The sequence below is a fragment of the Triturus cristatus genome, chromosome 2_1, assembly GCF_964204655.1.
Source record: "Triturus cristatus chromosome 2_1, aTriCri1.1, whole genome shotgun sequence".
NCBI classification, from domain to species: Eukaryota; Metazoa; Chordata; class Amphibia; order Caudata; family Salamandridae; genus Triturus; species Triturus cristatus.
Genome location: NC_140581.1, coordinates 194,408,474 through 194,428,699, shown reverse-complemented (window position 1 = coordinate 194,428,699; position 20,226 = coordinate 194,408,474).

Below are 20,226 nucleotides of genomic sequence, written 5' to 3'. Positions count from 1 at the left end.
CTAAGGGCTGCAGCACTCCTTGTGCCACCCTTAGAGGCCCTGTACCCTTACACACACACACTGCCTTTGCAGGCTGAGTGTCTGGGTGCAGGACAAAACAAAGAGTCGACATGGCACACATCTCTGTGTGCCATGCCCATTACCTATACTGCCAAGGCATATGTCAGCCACCCCTATGGCTGGGTGCCTTATGCCTATGGTGTGGGCACAGGAGCAGGAGCCCTGTGCCCCTACAGTACCCAGGTCCATTCCTGGGCACTGTAAGTACAGTGCTGCCTTTTACAAGTACATGGTGCTGAGAGCTCGTCAAACACGAACTCCACAGCACCATAATGGCAACACTGAAGACTGGGAAGTTTGGTATCAAACTTCTCAGCACATTAAACCCACACTGATGCCAGTGTGGGATTTAATGTACTAAGCACCCCAGAGGGCATCTTAGAGATGCCCCCTTACAGCTAACCTACAATCCACGTCTGCTCTGAGGCTGCCCAGGCTGCCACACAGCAGACACGTTGCTGGACCCCTGGGTGGGAGAGCCCCTGCTCTCCCGGGCCTGCAACAATGCACATCCTGGGTGAGGTGAGAAATCTCCTCCCCCAGGATGAGCAAAGGGAAGCTTCAAAGGCATGCCGCCAGTTGGAGTTTCCCCAGGCCACTGCAACCCCCCACTCTGGCAGGAAGCTTGGCCGGAAACCCCATACAAGGACAGGGGATGTGCCAGCCTGCCCACCCCACCCCTCAGGTGGGGGAGGCGAGGTGAAGCACATCTCCGGGCTCTCGCCATCTTGAAGATGGGAGGCCCTACCCTATCAGGATTAGGCTACTGCCCTCCTCCCACAGGAGAGAGGCAGGATAGGGGGTGTACCCACCCCAGGACAAGGACCCATTGGTCCCTGGCCTTCACCTACCTGTAACGCCCCTAAATCTAGTATTTAGGGGCCCCCTGAACCTTCCTTCCCCAGATTCCAGATAGAAACCTACAAGAAGAGCAAGAAGAAAAAAGACCTGCCCTGCAGCTGCTAAAAAGAGGAAGACACCAACTGCTTTGGCCCCAGCCCTACCGGCCTGTCGACCCTCGAACCTGCTCCTGCTCCAGCGCGGCATCTCTTGTGGCCAGCAACCTCAAAAACCCCGGAGGACCTGGCTACCTTTGACCTCTGATTCCCTGGAACTCCCATGAGTAGAGGCTCTACTCGAGAAACCTATTCCTAACTCCTGGCAGCAGCCCGGAACCGCGGACCCAACACACTCTGCACCAGCCAAGCCTGGCCAGTGCCGGAGTGGACAAAGACCCTGAGGACGACCCCACGGCGACTGTGACCCCGAGTCCGGCACCCAAGGACCCCCCTCGACATCCTGGACGAAGCCTGCAGCCTCAGAACCGAGTGCCACCCCAGCCGCGATCAACCAGAGGGTAAGATTCCCGACGTCAAAAGGCACCCCTGCACCCGGCGCCCTGCGGCCCCCTGTGCCCAATCCCGGGGTACCCACCTAACCTACAACTACCCAACTTACCCCTCAAAGTGGTGGTGGCACCGGAAACATCCTCGTCCCCGAGCCTGCAGCCTTTTTCCAAACCGGAACATTCCCATTGATTTCCATTGAGCGCCCGAAGGCTCAAAAGCACCCTGCACCCAGCCACCCGAGTGGCCCTGGCAGTGCACTCTCTACACTAACTTACTTCCCCACTTGCCCTGAGTAAGTGACCAGGAGCCCAGCTCCCACAGACGCGTGGCTTGCCAGACAGCAGCCACCAACTAAGGCCCCCCTATCCCTCATAGGATAACATTGGGCCTAACTCACTCTGCACCCGGCCGTCCTGAAACCGCTGAGGGTGAACCAACTGTACCTACCTGACACTGGGGGACCCCTGAGTCTATGCCCGGAATTTCAACTCTGCCAGTCGAGTACTTACCCTTAAACCGCTAACTTCATTTTCCTCATAGGGTAACATTGACTGGCTTTTTCTCCAAAAATCTTCTAAGTGTGAACTTTTCAAAACTGTAAAAATTCACCAAAAATCAGCCAAGTGACAAAAACGAATTTACTCACCTGTTCCTGGGTGAGCTCCCAGGGCTGGATCTTGGTGCCCAGCCCTGACCCTGAAAAGTACTCACAACTATACTTACCTCTAACTCATTTTTCTCCCATAGGAAACCATTGTCTGCTTTTCTGTGAAATTTCTTCTAAGTGTCTATTTTTGCAAATTTGAAATATTCTTTTAAAATCGTACCATTTCTGCAAACGAAATTACTTACCTGTTTTTGATAAGGACCCCAGTCCTGGGTCTAGGCACCCAGTCCTGGATTACTAAAGTAACGATAAAGTACTCTACCTGCAATTTGAATTTCTTGCCATAGAGATCCATTGAATGTTTTCTGTGAAATATTTTCTAAGTGCTAACTTTTGAAATAGCTAAATATTATTTAAAAATCATTACAGTTATTAAGTCGACTTTCATCACTTGATTCTGAATACTGACCCCAGGCTGGTTCTAGGATCCAGACCTGGAATTCCAAAAGTAATCTGAACAGTAATTTATTACAAATAACCTGAATTTACCATTGAGCTCAATGCATTGTTATGTTTAGGAAATAGGATTGTTTATTGCAACCAACTGTGACTGTTTACACAAATTTATTGCTTGAAACAAAAGTATTTATATTCAACCTCTCATTCTGAGAAAGTATATTTTTACCCCCTTTGTGGTTCTAAAAATAAAACAAGCGTATATTTTATATATACAAATCATTGGCCTAGAGTTCAGTTATTGAGTGTGTGAAACCATTTGCTGACTGAGTGTGTACAATAAATGCTTTACACTGTCCTCTGGTGCTGCCTTACTGCTCGACCAAGCTACCACTTTTGAGAGTAAGGTCATACCTAACTTTGACCTCTATCAGCCTCTGGGGGACTGTGGACTCTGTACACCCTGTACCTATTAGGGAACAGTATATACAGAGCCACTTTCTCACATTGGTGGATCAGCGGTGGGATACAAACTTGCATTTGTTGGACTACTTGGTTACCATCTGATCACACGACAGAACTCTTAAAAATTGCCTTTAGAATTCTGATTGGTTTTTCCAAAATTACTAAAAGTCTTGCTAGGGCCTTGCTTAAGTCCCATTAGAATTTTAGAAAAATAAAAGTCACTATAGTCAGGGTAGAGGGTTAGAACTGTCAGGTTAGAATGTCTCAAACAAACCCAGCTATTAGTGATAATAATAACATGGACCTGGTGGAGGAGCTCGACCTCACACCTTACTTACACTTGTCTTTCAAGGAATTGAGGTCCTTATGTAAACTCAAAAATTTACAAATGGGTCAGCATCCAACCAAACAAGGGCTCCAGGAGCTCCTGGCTGAGTATGCTAAAGACCACCCATCTGAACATGGTGATGGCCAGTCAGATGAGGAAAGGGAAACAGGGGAGGAGGACAGCAACCTCCCCATACTATTCCCTAGGGAGGAGATGGCACCCATACCCTCCAACTCAAGACATAGCATCTGGGCACCTAGAGACCACACAGGTGGTTCTGGTCCCAGAGACAACACTGGGGGTCCCCCCAGTGAAGAGGACAGCCTTATGAGGCTGGCCAAAAGAATAGATCTAGAGTCCAGGCTCCTGGCTCTAGAAAAGGAAAGGAGAGAGATGGGTTTAGCACCCATCAATGGTGGCAGCAATAATAAAAACAAGGATAGGGAGGAAACTTCTGACCTTAAAATCCCCAAAGGGATTGTCCCTAAATTTGAGGAAGGTGATGATATCACCAAATGGTTCACAGCCTTTGAGAGGGCTTGTGATATCAGGAAAGTAAAGAAACCTCTCTGGGGGGCACTCCTGTGGGAACTGTTCTCTGGTAACTGCAGGGACAGGCTTCTGACTCTCTCTGGGCCAGAAGCAGGATCCTATGACCTCATGAAGAAAGCTCTGATTGAGGGATTTGGATTCACCACTGAGGAGTATAGAATTAGATTCAGGGGGGCTCACAAAACCCAGACCCAGTCCTGGATTGATTTTGTAGATTTCTCAGTGAAGACACTGGATGGTTGGTTAGCTGGACATGGTGTGCAGGATTTTACTGGATTGTACAATTTATTCATGAAGGAACATATTTTGAGTAACTGCACAAATGAAAAGTTGCATCAGCATTTGGTAGACCTAGGTCTAAAATCCCCCCAAGAATTGGGAAAAAGAGCAGACCACTGGGTCAAGACTAGGGTGACTAGGACGTTCACTGGGAGGGACCAGAACCAAGGGGTCCCAAAACCTCCCCAGAAGAAAGAGAGTGAACCCCTTGTGGATAAAAGAAAGGAGTCCCAGGTAGCCCCCCAAAAACCTGACCAGGAGGGTGGGCCCAAAGACACCTCACAAACTAAACCAGGGTACCAAGGTAAGAATTGGGATCCCAACAGAATATGGTGTTTCAACTGTCAGAAGGCTGGACACCACACCCAGGACTCTAGCTGTCCTAAAAATAAGGTTCCTAGTACAGCTCCAGGGGTGACTAGTGTAGCCCCAGGGGTTGCCAGTGTAGCTTGGGAGGGAGGGTCCTCAGATGAGGAAGTCCTCCTAGCTTTCAACTGGGGAATGGGCCCAAGAAGCAAGCTGGAGATCCCAGAAGGAAGTAGACACTTCCACCACCTACTGGTGAATGGAATCCCCGCCACTGCCCTGAGAGATACCTGTGCCAGTCACACTGTGGTACATGACAGGTTGGTATTCCCACACCAATATGTCTCAGGGGAAACAAGAAGGGTAAGAACTGTCCCAGGGGGAGTCACTGTTAGGCCTGTGGCTATAGTGCCCCTAGCCACAGCTGGGTCCCTTAGATGGAGGAAAGTGATAGTCAGTAAAAACCTCCCCCTTGATTGTCTCTTGGGGAATGATCACTTAGATGTGGAACTGAGCCAAAGAGAGGTGCTGGCCCAATGCCAGGCCTCGCCCAAAGAACCTGTGGGGGCTCAACCTGCAGTCAGTGCAGCTGAGTCCCAAAAGAATGAGAAGAAACAGGGTAGGAAAGGTGGGCAACTGTTAGCCACAGTTCCAGAGAGCCAGGGAGATGCTATCCCAGTAAGGGAAAACTCCCACAATGGCACTGGTAAAGCCCCCCCTAGCCAACAGCAAGACCTGACTAGTCAGGCAACTGTCCAGCCTGAATTAGTGGCTCCTCAGGTGGCAGAACAAGGGGTAGAGGAGGGGTGTTCCCTACCAAGGGTACGGACCCCCTATCCTCAAACAGACCAACAGCCAGGACCCAAAGAGAACTATAAAATAGCCCCCTCACTTGCCAGTCAGGAGCTAAAGGTATGGTACTGGGCACTGACAGCTGTCAGCAGCCTCTGCTGGGTGTTAGCCTTCATGGCAGCCCTATCCTTGGCATGGTGGCCTAACCCCCTGCCAAATAGCAAGTCAGGCCCCCTGACCTTATTGGTCATGGTGGGGTTGCTCAAGCTGTGGGTAGCCTCTGTGGGTAAGCTGGGCCTAGCCCTGGCTAAGTTAGAAACTACCGAGGTATACACCTCTAAACCCAAAATAGAAAGATGGGACCAGGACAGTAAAAGACAAGGAGAGGAGCCTTGGGAGTTAGGTCCTGAAACTAATAAGACAGGCCAGCTCCCCAAAGGGATTGACCTAGGCAGAAGGATGTAAGGCAGAGTAGGCCCTGCAACTTTCAAACCACTTCCCCAACTCTTCCTCGCCTGAAAGACTAGGTAGACTCTCCCAGCTTTGGCAGAAGTCTCCTGGCCTTTGGGCTGGGGGGGGCTTGTGTGAGAAAGTGGGTTTCTGTTGCAGTAACCCCCCCTTTTTTTGCCTAATAGCTGATGCACTTTTCCTTGTTGTGCCCTGGGCTCCTGCCAATCAGGTGCCCAGGGCCTATGTTCCTTCCTTAAAACACACAAACTCCCAATTGGCAAACCCTGGCCACATGTCAGCCCCTGGTAAATGGTACCCTAGGTACCCAGGGCCTTGTGACCAGGGAAGGCCTCTAAGGGCTGCAGCACTCCTTGTGCCACCCTTAGAGGCCCTGTACCCTTACACACACACACTGCCTTTGCAGGCTGAGTGTCTGGGTGCAGGACAAAACAAAGAGTCGACATGGCACACATCTCTGTGTGCCATGCCCATTACCTATACTGCCAAGGCATATGTCAGCCACCCCTATGGCTGGGTGCCTTATGCCTATGGTGTGGGCACAGGAGCAGGAGCCCTGTGCCCCTACAGTACCCAGGTCCATTCCTGGGCACTGTAAGTACAGTGCTGCCTTTTACAAGTACATGGTGCTGAGAGCTCGTCAAACACGAACTCCACAGCACCATAATGGCAACACTGAAGACTGGGAAGTTTGGTATCAAACTTCTCAGCACATTAAACCCACACTGATGCCAGTGTGGGATTTAATGTACTAAGCACCCCAGAGGGCATCTTAGAGATGCCCCCTTACAGCTAACCTACAATCCACGTCTGCTCTGAGGCTGCCCAGGCTGCCACACAGCAGACACGTTGCTGGACCCCTGGGTGGGAGAGCCCCTGCTCTCCCGGGCCTGCAACAATGCACATCCTGGGTGAGGTGAGAAATCTCCTCCCCCAGGATGAGCAAAGGGAAGCTTCAAAGGCATGCCGCCAGTTGGAGTTTCCCCAGGCCACTGCAACCCCCCACTCTGGCAGGAAGCTTGGCCGGAAACCCCATACAAGGACAGGGGATGTGCCAGCCTGCCCACCCCACCCCTCAGGTGGGGGAGGCGAGGTGAAGCACATCTCCGGGCTCTCGCCATCTTGAAGATGGGAGGCCCTACCCTATCAGGATTAGGCTACTGCCCTCCTCCCACAGGAGAGAGGCAGGATAGGGGGTGTACCCACCCCAGGACAAGGACCCATTGGTCCCTGGCCTTCACCTACCTGTAACGCCCCTAAATCTAGTATTTAGGGGCCCCCTGAACCTTCCTTCCCCAGATTCCAGATAGAAACCTACAAGAAGAGCAAGAAGAAAAAAGACCTGCCCTGCAGCTGCTAAAAAGAGGAAGACACCAACTGCTTTGGCCCCAGCCCTACCGGCCTGTCGACCCTCGAACCTGCTCCTGCTCCAGCGCGGCATCTCTTGTGGCCAGCAACCTCAAAAACCCCGGAGGACCTGGCTACCTTTGACCTCTGATTCCCTGGGACTCCCATGAGTAGAGGCTCTACTCGAGAAACCTATTCCTAACTCCTGGCAGCAGCCCGGAACCGCGGACCCAACACACTCTGCACCAGCCAAGCCTGGCCAGTGCCGGAGTGGACAAAGACCCTGAGGACGACCCCACGGCGACTGTGACCCCGAGTCCGGCACCCAAGGACCCCCCTCGACATCCTGGACGAAGCCTGCAGCCTCAGAACCGAGTGCCACCCCAGCCGCGATCAACCAGAGGGTAAGATTCCCGACGTCAAAAGGCACCCCTGCACCCGGCGCCCTGCGGCCCCCTGTGCCCAATCCCGGGGTACCCACCTAACCTACAACTACCCAACTTACCCCTCAAAGTGGTGGTGGCACCGGAAACATCCTCGTCCCCGAGCCTGCAGCCTTTTTCCAAACCGGAACATTCCCATTGATTTCCATTGAGCGCCCGAAGGCTCAAAAGCACCCTGCACCCAGCCACCCGAGTGGCCCTGGCAGTGCACTCTCTACACTAACTTACTTCCCCACTTGCCCTGAGTAAGTGACCAGGAGCCCAGCTCCCACAGACGCGTGGCTTGCCAGACAGCAGCCACCAACTAAGGCCCCCCTATCCCTCATAGGATAACATTGGGCCTAACTCACTCTGCACCCGGCCGTCCTGAAACCGCTGAGGGTGAACCAACTGTACCTACCTGACACTGGGGGACCCCTGAGTCTATGCCCGGAATTTCAACTCTGCCAGTCGAGTACTTACCCTTAAACCGCTAACTTCATTTTCCTCATAGGGTAACATTGACTGGCTTTTTCTCCAAAAATCTTCTAAGTGTGAACTTTTCAAAACTGTAAAAATTCACCAAAAATCAGCCAAGTGACAAAAACGAATTTACTCACCTGTTCCTGGGTGAGCTCCCAGGGCTGGATCTTGGTGCCCAGCCCTGACCCTGAAAAGTACTCACAACTATACTTACCTCTAACTCATTTTTCTCCCATAGGAAACCATTGTCTGCTTTTCTGTGAAATTTCTTCTAAGTGTCTATTTTTGCAAATTTGAAATATTCTTTTAAAATCGTACCATTTCTGCAAACGAAATTACTTACCTGTTTTTGATAAGGACCCCAGTCCTGGGTCTAGGCACCCAGTCCTGGATTACTAAAGTAACGATAAAGTACTCTACCTGCAATTTGAATTTCTTGCCATAGAGATCCATTGAATGTTTTCTGTGAAATATTTTCTAAGTGCTAACTTTTGAAATAGCTAAATATTATTTAAAAATCATTACAGTTATTAAGTCGACTTTCATCACTTGATTCTGAATACTGACCCCAGGCTGGTTCTAGGATCCAGACCTGGAATTCCAAAAGTAATCTGAACAGTAATTTATTACAAATAACCTGAATTTACCATTGAGCTCAATGCATTGTTATGTTTAGGAAATAGGATTGTTTATTGCAACCAACTGTGACTGTTTACACAAATTTATTGCTTGAAACAAAAGTATTTATATTCAACCTCTCATTCTGAGAAAGTATATTTTTACCCCCTTTGTGGTTCTAAAAATAAAACAAGCGTATATTTTATATATACAAATCATTGGCCTAGAGTTCAGTTATTGAGTGTGTGAAACCATTTGCTGACTGAGTGTGTACAATAAATGCTTTACACTGTCCTCTGGTGCTGCCTTACTGCTCGACCAAGCTACCACTTTTGAGAGTAAGGTCATACCTAACTTTGACCTCTATCAGCCTCTGGGGGACTGTGGACTCTGTACACCCTGTACCTATTAGGGAACAGTATATACAGAGCCACTTTCTCACATTGGTGGATCAGCGGTGGGATACAAACTTGCATTTGTTGGACTACTTGGTTACCATCTGATCACACGACAGAACTCTTAAAAATTGCCTTTAGAATTCTGATTGGTTTTTCCAAAATTACTAAAAGTCTTGCTAGGGCCTTGCTTAAGTCCCATTAGAATTTTAGAAAAATAAAAGTCACTATAGTCAGGGTAGAGGGTTAGAACTGTCAGGTTAGAATGTCTCAAACAAACCCAGCTATTAGTGATAATAATAACATGGACCTGGTGGAGGAGCTCGACCTCACACCTTACTTACACTTGTCTTTCAAGGAATTGAGGTCCTTATGTAAACTCAAAAATTTACAAATGGGTCAGCATCCAACCAAACAAGGGCTCCAGGAGCTCCTGGCTGAGTATGCTAAAGACCACCCATCTGAACATGGTGATGGCCAGTCAGATGAGGAAAGGGAAACAGGGGAGGAGGACAGCAACCTCCCCATACTATTCCCTAGGGAGGAGATGGCACCCATACCCTCCAACTCAAGACATAGCATCTGGGCACCTAGAGACCACACAGGTGGTTCTGGTCCCAGAGACAACACTGGGGGTCCCCCCAGTGAAGAGGACAGCCTTATGAGGCTGGCCAAAAGAATAGATCTAGAGTCCAGGCTCCTGGCTCTAGAAAAGGAAAGGAGAGAGATGGGTTTAGCACCCATCAATGGTGGCAGCAATAATAAAAACAAGGATAGGGAGGAAACTTCTGACCTTAAAATCCCCAAAGGGATTGTCCCTAAATTTGAGGAAGGTGATGATATCACCAAATGGTTCACAGCCTTTGAGAGGGCTTGTGATATCAGGAAAGTAAAGAAACCTCTCTGGGGGGCACTCCTGTGGGAACTGTTCTCTGGTAACTGCAGGGACAGGCTTCTGACTCTCTCTGGGCCAGAAGCAGGATCCTATGACCTCATGAAGAAAGCTCTGATTGAGGGATTTGGATTCACCACTGAGGAGTATAGAATTAGATTCAGGGGGGCTCACAAAACCCAGACCCAGTCCTGGATTGATTTTGTAGATTTCTCAGTGAAGACACTGGATGGTTGGTTAGCTGGACATGGTGTGCAGGATTTTACTGGATTGTACAATTTATTCATGAAGGAACATATTTTGAGTAACTGCACAAATGAAAAGTTGCATCAGCATTTGGTAGACCTAGGTCTAAAATCCCCCCAAGAATTGGGAAAAAGAGCAGACCACTGGGTCAAGACTAGGGTGACTAGGACGTTCACTGGGAGGGACCAGAACCAAGGGGTCCCAAAACCTCCCCAGAAGAAAGAGAGTGAACCCCTTGTGGATAAAAGAAAGGAGTCCCAGGTAGCCCCCCAAAAACCTGACCAGGAGGGTGGGCCCAAAGACACCTCACAAACTAAACCAGGGTACCAAGGTAAGAATTGGGATCCCAACAGAATATGGTGTTTCAACTGTCAGAAGGCTGGACACCACACCCAGGACTCTAGCTGTCCTAAAAATAAGGTTCCTAGTACAGCTCCAGGGGTGACTAGTGTAGCCCCAGGGGTTGCCAGTGTAGCTTGGGAGGGAGGGTCCTCAGATGAGGAAGTCCTCCTAGCTTTCAACTGGGGAATGGGCCCAAGAAGCAAGCTGGAGATCCCAGAAGGAAGTAGACACTTCCACCACCTACTGGTGAATGGAATCCCCGCCACTGCCCTGAGAGATACCTGTGCCAGTCACACTGTGGTACATGACAGGTTGGTATTCCCACACCAATATGTCTCAGGGGAAACAAGAAGGGTAAGAACTGTCCCAGGGGGAGTCACTGTTAGGCCTGTGGCTATAGTGCCCCTAGCCACAGCTGGGTCCCTTAGATGGAGGAAAGTGATAGTCAGTAAAAACCTCCCCCTTGATTGTCTCTTGGGGAATGATCACTTAGATGTGGAACTGAGCCAAAGAGAGGTGCTGGCCCAATGCCAGGCCTCGCCCAAAGAACCTGTGGGGGCTCAACCTGCAGTCAGTGCAGCTGAGTCCCAAAAGAATGAGAAGAAACAGGGTAGGAAAGGTGGGCAACTGTTAGCCACAGTTCCAGAGAGCCAGGGAGATGCTATCCCAGTAAGGGAAAACTCCCACAATGGCACTGGTAAAGCCCCCCCTAGCCAACAGCAAGACCTGACTAGTCAGGCAACTGTCCAGCCTGAATTAGTGGCTCCTCAGGTGGCAGAACAAGGGGTAGAGGAGGGGTGTTCCCTACCAAGGGTACGGACCCCCTATCCTCAAACAGACCAACAGCCAGGACCCAAAGAGAACTATAAAATAGCCCCCTCACTTGCCAGTCAGGAGCTAAAGGTATGGTACTGGGCACTGACAGCTGTCAGCAGCCTCTGCTGGGTGTTAGCCTTCATGGCAGCCCTATCCTTGGCATGGTGGCCTAACCCCCTGCCAAATAGCAAGTCAGGCCCCCTGACCTTATTGGTCATGGTGGGGTTGCTCAAGCTGTGGGTAGCCTCTGTGGGTAAGCTGGGCCTAGCCCTGGCTAAGTTAGAAACTACCGAGGTATACACCTCTAAACCCAAAATAGAAAGATGGGACCAGGACAGTAAAAGACAAGGAGAGGAGCCTTGGGAGTTAGGTCCTGAAACTAATAAGACAGGCCAGCTCCCCAAAGGGATTGACCTAGGCAGAAGGATGTAAGGCAGAGTAGGCCCTGCAACTTTCAAACCACTTCCCCAACTCTTCCTCGCCTGAAAGACTAGGTAGACTCTCCCAGCTTTGGCAGAAGTCTCCTGGCCTTTGGGCTGGGGGGGGCTTGTGTGAGAAAGTGGGTTTCTGTTGCAGTAACCCCCCCTTTTTTTGCCTAATAGCTGATGCACTTTTCCTTGTTGTGCCCTGGGCTCCTGCCAATCAGGTGCCCAGGGCCTATGTTCCTTCCTTAAAACACACAAACTCCCAATTGGCAAACCCTGGCCACATGTCAGCCCCTGGTAAATGGTACCCTAGGTACCCAGGGCCTTGTGACCAGGGAAGGCCTCTAAGGGCTGCAGCACTCCTTGTGCCACCCTTAGAGGCCCTGTACCCTTACACACACACACTGCCTTTGCAGGCTGAGTGTCTGGGTGCAGGACAAAACAAAGAGTCGACATGGCACACATCTCTGTGTGCCATGCCCATTACCTATACTGCCAAGGCATATGTCAGCCACCCCTATGGCTGGGTGCCTTATGCCTATGGTGTGGGCACAGGAGCAGGAGCCCTGTGCCCCTACAGTACCCAGGTCCATTCCTGGGCACTGTAAGTACAGTGCTGCCTTTTACAAGTACATGGTGCTGAGAGCTCGTCAAACACGAACTCCACAGCACCATAATGGCAACACTGAAGACTGGGAAGTTTGGTATCAAACTTCTCAGCACATTAAACCCACACTGATGCCAGTGTGGGATTTAATGTACTAAGCACCCCAGAGGGCATCTTAGAGATGCCCCCTTACAGCTAACCTACAATCCACGTCTGCTCTGAGGCTGCCCAGGCTGCCACACAGCAGACACGTTGCTGGACCCCTGGGTGGGAGAGCCCCTGCTCTCCCGGGCCTGCAACAATGCACATCCTGGGTGAGGTGAGAAATCTCCTCCCCCAGGATGAGCAAAGGGAAGCTTCAAAGGCATGCCGCCAGTTGGAGTTTCCCCAGGCCACTGCAACCCCCCACTCTGGCAGGAAGCTTGGCCGGAAACCCCATACAAGGACAGGGGATGTGCCAGCCTGCCCACCCCACCCCTCAGGTGGGGGAGGCGAGGTGAAGCACATCTCCGGGCTCTCGCCATCTTGAAGATGGGAGGCCCTACCCTATCAGGATTAGGCTACTGCCCTCCTCCCACAGGAGAGAGGCAGGATAGGGGGTGTACCCACCCCAGGACAAGGACCCATTGGTCCCTGGCCTTCACCTACCTGTAACGCCCCTAAATCTAGTATTTAGGGGCCCCCTGAACCTTCCTTCCCCAGATTCCAGATAGAAACCTACAAGAAGAGCAAGAAGAAAAAAGACCTGCCCTGCAGCTGCTAAAAAGAGGAAGACACCAACTGCTTTGGCCCCAGCCCTACCGGCCTGTCGACCCTCGAACCTGCTCCTGCTCCAGCGCGGCATCTCTTGTGGCCAGCAACCTCAAAAACCCCGGAGGACCTGGCTACCTTTGACCTCTGATTCCCTGGGACTCCCATGAGTAGAGGCTCTACTCGAGAAACCTATTCCTAACTCCTGGCAGCAGCCCGGAACCGCGGACCCAACACACTCTGCACCAGCCAAGCCTGGCCAGTGCCGGAGTGGACAAAGACCCTGAGGACGACCCCACGGCGACTGTGACCCCGAGTCCGGCACCCAAGGACCCCCCTCGACATCCTGGACGAAGCCTGCAGCCTCAGAACCGAGTGCCACCCCAGCCGCGATCAACCAGAGGGTAAGATTCCCGACGTCAAAAGGCACCCCTGCACCCGGCGCCCTGCGGCCCCCTGTGCCCAATCCCGGGGTACCCACCTAACCTACAACTACCCAACTTACCCCTCAAAGTGGTGGTGGCACCGGAAACATCCTCGTCCCCGAGCCTGCAGCCTTTTTCCAAACCGGAACATTCCCATTGATTTCCATTGAGCGCCCGAAGGCTCAAAAGCACCCTGCACCCAGCCACCCGAGTGGCCCTGGCAGTGCACTCTCTACACTAACTTACTTCCCCACTTGCCCTGAGTAAGTGACCAGGAGCCCAGCTCCCACAGACGCGTGGCTTGCCAGACAGCAGCCACCAACTAAGGCCCCCCTATCCCTCATAGGATAACATTGGGCCTAACTCACTCTGCACCCGGCCGTCCTGAAACCGCTGAGGGTGAACCAACTGTACCTACCTGACACTGGGGGACCCCTGAGTCTATGCCCGGAATTTCAACTCTGCCAGTCGAGTACTTACCCTTAAACCGCTAACTTCATTTTCCTCATAGGGTAACATTGACTGGCTTTTTCTCCAAAAATCTTCTAAGTGTGAACTTTTCAAAACTGTAAAAATTCACCAAAAATCAGCCAAGTGACAAAAACGAATTTACTCACCTGTTCCTGGGTGAGCTCCCAGGGCTGGATCTTGGTGCCCAGCCCTGACCCTGAAAAGTACTCACAACTATACTTACCTCTAACTCATTTTTCTCCCATAGGAAACCATTGTCTGCTTTTCTGTGAAATTTCTTCTAAGTGTCTATTTTTGCAAATTTGAAATATTCTTTTAAAATCGTACCATTTCTGCAAACGAAATTACTTACCTGTTTTTGATAAGGACCCCAGTCCTGGGTCTAGGCACCCAGTCCTGGATTACTAAAGTAACGATAAAGTACTCTACCTGCAATTTGAATTTCTTGCCATAGAGATCCATTGAATGTTTTCTGTGAAATATTTTCTAAGTGCTAACTTTTGAAATAGCTAAATATTATTTAAAAATCATTACAGTTATTAAGTCGACTTTCATCACTTGATTCTGAATACTGACCCCAGGCTGGTTCTAGGATCCAGACCTGGAATTCCAAAAGTAATCTGAACAGTAATTTATTACAAATAACCTGAATTTACCATTGAGCTCAATGCATTGTTATGTTTAGGAAATAGGATTGTTTATTGCAACCAACTGTGACTGTTTACACAAATTTATTGCTTGAAACAAAAGTATTTATATTCAACCTCTCATTCTGAGAAAGTATATTTTTACCCCCTTTGTGGTTCTAAAAATAAAACAAGCGTATATTTTATATATACAAATCATTGGCCTAGAGTTCAGTTATTGAGTGTGTGAAACCATTTGCTGACTGAGTGTGTACAATAAATGCTTTACACTGTCCTCTGGTGCTGCCTTACTGCTCGACCAAGCTACCACTTTTGAGAGTAAGGTCATACCTAACTTTGACCTCTATCAGCCTCTGGGGGACTGTGGACTCTGTACACCCTGTACCTATTAGGGAACAGTATATACAGAGCCACTTTCTCACACACTTCAACTCCCTTCGGTGTGCAATAGATGGTGCAATTCAGCTTGCACAACAGATCTCTTCCTAACAGGCAAACTGGACTCGAGTCGCACACCACGAACTGGTGTCGATCTTGGAATGTTCCTATTCTCACAGGAATTGGCTCTGTCAATGGGCTAGTCAATTTCTTATTTGCTACACCAACAACTTGGATTGATTGTCCTGAGAGGGGTAGGTTGGGGACTACTGCTGATCTTACAGTAGACCGGGTAGCACCAGTGTCAACCAGAAAGGTGGTAGGGTGACCATCAATATCTGCTTCTACAAATGGTCCCCTCTGGTCTACCTCCAAGACTGTTCCAAGCGTGCAGTCTTCCTCCCCTCTCAGGCACCGTCATGCCAACAGGTCTGGATCGAACTCCTCACACTCTTCGAACAAGGGCATCTGTTGGTAAGTTCGAACTCCTTGTTGAACACTTTGAACCCTAGGTGGCTGAGGAACTTGCACCTGCGGACTACTAGTCCCCCCTTTCACCAACCTAGGTCTAGTCACAGTGGGAACTACTTCAGGTACAGGTACCTGAACTATCTCTACTTCTTGCTGCACCTGATTCATTGGATTCAAGGGACACTCGCATTTCCAATGTCCAACCTGGTGACAAAGATGACACGCAGTGGTCTTTTTCAATGTCGCCACATCCATCCGTGTCTTGGGATCAACTGACTTTGGTCTTCCCTGACCTTGAACATTCTGATTTCCTCCTTGGTTATTTCCCTGCTTCCTTCCTAACGTCCCTCCACTAGGCTGACCCTGAGCTGTTTGCATTTGAACAAGCATCAATTTGTCCTTCAACTTCCTGTGCTTCAATTCTATCTCATCACTACAGTACCTGGCATACCGCAAAATCTCATCCACCGGCTTATTCTGCCAACAAATCAAATGTTGCTGTATCATGAGACTAACCTCTGGCCTCAATCCCAACACAAACTTCGAAACAAACTGTCCCATGTATTTTGTATCCAATACATTTAATCCACTGTACTGCTTAAAGGCCTGCAAGAGTCTTTCATAAAACTCATGCACTGTCTCTTTTGGCTCTTGCTGCAAGAGTCTTTCATAAAACTCATGCACTGTCTCTTTTGGCTCTTGCACTGTCCGATCTATTTTGACCCAATCAATATCCTGAGGAGAATTTTTCAACTTGAGCCACGTAATTACTTGTTCGAACTTCTTCATAACTATGAGTGACGGACCATTTGAAACAGGATCCCTGTCAGGCTCTGAAATTGGCCATTCAACAGCGATTTTACATGCTGACCATAAATCGCTCTGACCCACGATGTCAAACAACGTGTTCAAATCAATCCACAACACCTTTGAGATCTTGACAAACCGATCAACCTGCTTATATCACTCGACGGGCTTCTCCCGCAAGCGGGGAAAATCGTTCGTAAATGCAGCCAAATCACCCCCCAAGGCACATGCACATATCCTCCATTCTGTACCTCTCGTAAAGGGAAATGTCCTACATCCATCATCCCCCCACCTGGAGGTGGCGTCTCTCCTATCGTCCTTTTAGAACTCTTCTTCTTAGACCACCTTTCTTCCCATTTATCAAGCATGATTCAGGCACGCATCGCTATATAATCAAATCCTTGATATGAGTCCTCAATCCCATGACCGTTTTCTCTTGAAATTCTTAGTCGCTATACTGCAATCTATGGCTCCCCTGCAATGATTTCGTTTTGGACAGATCCACATCATACCTTTTAGCCAATTCTGACAACTTCTCATGTGCAGTTCTTGCCTTGCGAGTCACATCTTTCACTACAAAAAGTAACTCATCTTGCTCGTACATGTACATTCTCTCAAGAGGCAAATTTCCACTCATTATCTCATCTACTTCTGCTTTCAACCTTACCACATCTAGCATTCTCCCTTTCAAGGCTCCCTTCAGTATTTCTCGACAAGCTGCCCCATTCCATTCATCATACTCGCATTCCTGTTCTTGAGGTCTAATCCCTTCTGTCATGCTCCTAGAAACAGAACGATTTTCTAAATTGCCTTGCTCATTTTCTACAGTTCTCTCACTCTGGTTTTGATTCCTCACCGGCAGTGCCCACATCCGCAAATCTGATCTTGACTCGACCCAAGACCTCGGTCTCACTGACCTTGCATCCACCTGTACCCTAGAAGAGTCTGCTGTAGCTGGCAATGGCGTACTCCATTCAACTTCCACCTGGAGAACACCAAGGACAACAACACCGCTGCCCTGCTGGACATCCTCGCCGACCTCGGACTCAAGCAACTGGTGAACACCCCCACCCATTATGCCGGTCACACGCTGGACCCCATCTTCTCCTCCAGCAAGCAAATCTCCTTCAGCCACTCAACCAGACTACACGGGACAGACCACAGCTGCATCCACTTCAACTACAGGAGAACTACGACCCACCAACACCCGCAACAGGCACCCCGCCGGAGCTGGAACAAGATCACCACCAACCAGCTCACCACCTCCCTCAGCCAGAACCCTCCCACCTACACGACGGACCCCAACAAAGCAGCCCGTAACCTCACACAGTGGCTCACCAACTGTGCCGATGACCTCGCACCGCTGAAGAACCCCTCCAACAGGCCCAGCAGCAGGAAAACCTCGTGGTTCACCGATGACCTCAAAAGTTCCAAGAAAACCTGCCGCTCCCTCGAGAAAGCCTGGCGCCACGACCAGACATCAGAAAACATGACAGTCCTCAAGAACGCCACCCGCAAACACCACCAGCTGATACGCACCACCAAGAGGACAGCATTCAAAGAACGACTGGACAACAACACCCACCACAGCAAGGAAGTCTTCAGAATCGTCAAAGAGCTCGCTGACCCCAACGCCAGCAACAAAGACATCACACCCTCGCAAGACCTTTGTGACTCACTCGCCTCATTCTTTCACCGCAAGATCACCGACATACACAACAGCTTCGATGCACAAACTACGCGCCCAACCACCGAACCAGCACCCCCCACCACCACCCTCTGCACCTGGACCCCGGTCAACACCGAAGACACCACCCGCACGATGAACACCATCCACTCCGGCTCCCCTACCGACCCCTGTCCACACCACATCTTCAACGAGGCCGACTCCATCATCGCACCCCAACTCCGGGGGATGTATGATGTAACAACGTGTACCATTACAACGCGGTATATTACATCGCGGTTTTAACAACGCAAGTCGTTACATCGACTTGCGTTGGAGGGCGCTGGACATAGGAATAGTGTGAATTACTATTCCAACTCCAGTCTACGTACAGTAGGGAAGGTGTTGGAAAGTAATTCACACTATTCCTATTCGTGGAGAGGTGTGGCTCACTAGTTAGAGGCGGCAGACCCGTAAGCAGAGAATCGGCCAGGGACCAGGGTTCAATTCCCGACGCGGCAGGGTCGTGGACCAGGGTCAAAATGGACTCGATAATTCTCGCCTCGGTACCTACTCTAACCAGGAACACACTCGGCAACTCTGGGCATTAAGCTTGCCTCATCTCTACAACGGCCCCCCACAGACGCCGGGGATGCCTGGTTTCACCTTGGAGATACCCAGAAAGGGAGCATCTCACAGGGATAGCCAGGACGGGTTCCCCAGCGGTCTACAGCGCCGGGACGCCCCGTTGCTGGGGTAGCTGTGCGCTTTACAAGTCTACAACATTTACATTTACATATTCCTTATCCTACAGCGCCCTCCAGTGCAAGTCGGTGTAACGACTAGCGTTGTTAAAACCACGATGTAACCATACCGCGTTGTAATGGTTGCGTGGTAAAGGATGTTTCCCACTCCGGGACATCATCAACAGCTCCTTCGCATCCGCCACCTTCCCGGAGAGCTGGAAACATGCCGAGCTCAACGCCCTCCTGAAGAAACCCAACGTGGACCCCGCCGACCTCAAGAACTTCCACCCCATCTCACTCCTCCCTTTTCCTGCCAAAGTCATAGAGAAGACCGTCAACAAACAACTCTCTGCCTTCCTTGAGACAAACGGTTCCCTCGACATCAGGTCCCTGCTGGACAACGGGGAAACTGCTGCCCTCATTCTCCTGGACCTCTCAGCAGCCTTCGACACCGTATGCCACCGCACCTTGATACATCGCCTCAACAACACCGGAATCCAAGGAAAGGCCCTGAAGTGGATCATCTCGTTCCTCACCCATTCCGATCCGCGGCCACCGAAGTCATCTGTGGCATCCCGCAAGGTTCCTCGCTCAGCCCCACCCTCTTCAACATCTACATGAGCCCCCTCGCAACCATCGCACGCCAACACAACCTTAACATCATCTCCTACGCCGATGACACCCAGCTGATCCTCTCCCTCACCAACGACCCCGCCACCGCCAGAGCCAACCTCCAAGAAGGAATGAAAGACGTTGCGGAATGGATGAAGCTCAGCCGTCTGAAACTGAACTCAGACAAGACGGATGTCCTCATCCTGGGACCATCCCACGCCGCCTGGGACGACTCCTGGTGGCCCCCTGCCCTGGGCACCGCCCACAAGCCAAACTCCGGAAAAGACTCCAGCACATACAGAACGCTTCCGCACGACTCATCCTGGACATTCCCCACCACAGCCACATCTCCGCCCATCTGAAAGACCTTCACTGGCTCCCCGTCAGCAAGAGGATCACGTTCAGACTCCTCACCCACACACACAAAGCTCTCCACGACATGGGCCCCAAATACCTCAACAGCTGCCTCACATTCTACACTCCCTCTCGCCAGCTCCGTTCCGCCAGCCTCGCCCTCGCCACCGTCTCACACGTCCGCAAAGCCACCGCCGGAGGAAGATCCTTCTCCTACCTGGCGGCCAAGACATGGAACTCCCTCTCCACCCACCTACGGCTGACCCAGGACCATCTCTCCTTCAGGAAACAACTCAAGACCTGGTTGTTCGAGCAATAGCGGTTCCCCCTCCTCCCAGCGCCTTGAGACCCTATTGGGTGAGTAGCGCGCTTTACAAATCTGCTGATTGATTGATTCAATAGGTTTTGGAGTCTGCTCCATCCCCCTCACTGATCCATTTCCTTCTGCCACACTCCTTGATCCTGCGGTCAACTGCGCTAGACTACCAACCTTCTCTTGATCTGGGTCGGAAACTGAGACAATGGATCCAATGGTAACCGGTACCTTTAGAGCATCCGGTAACCTCACACCTCTCCCAACCTCTGTGCTTGCTACAGACTGATTTTTCATGCCCTCAGTTCCTGTCGAGATTTTCCCTTCTACT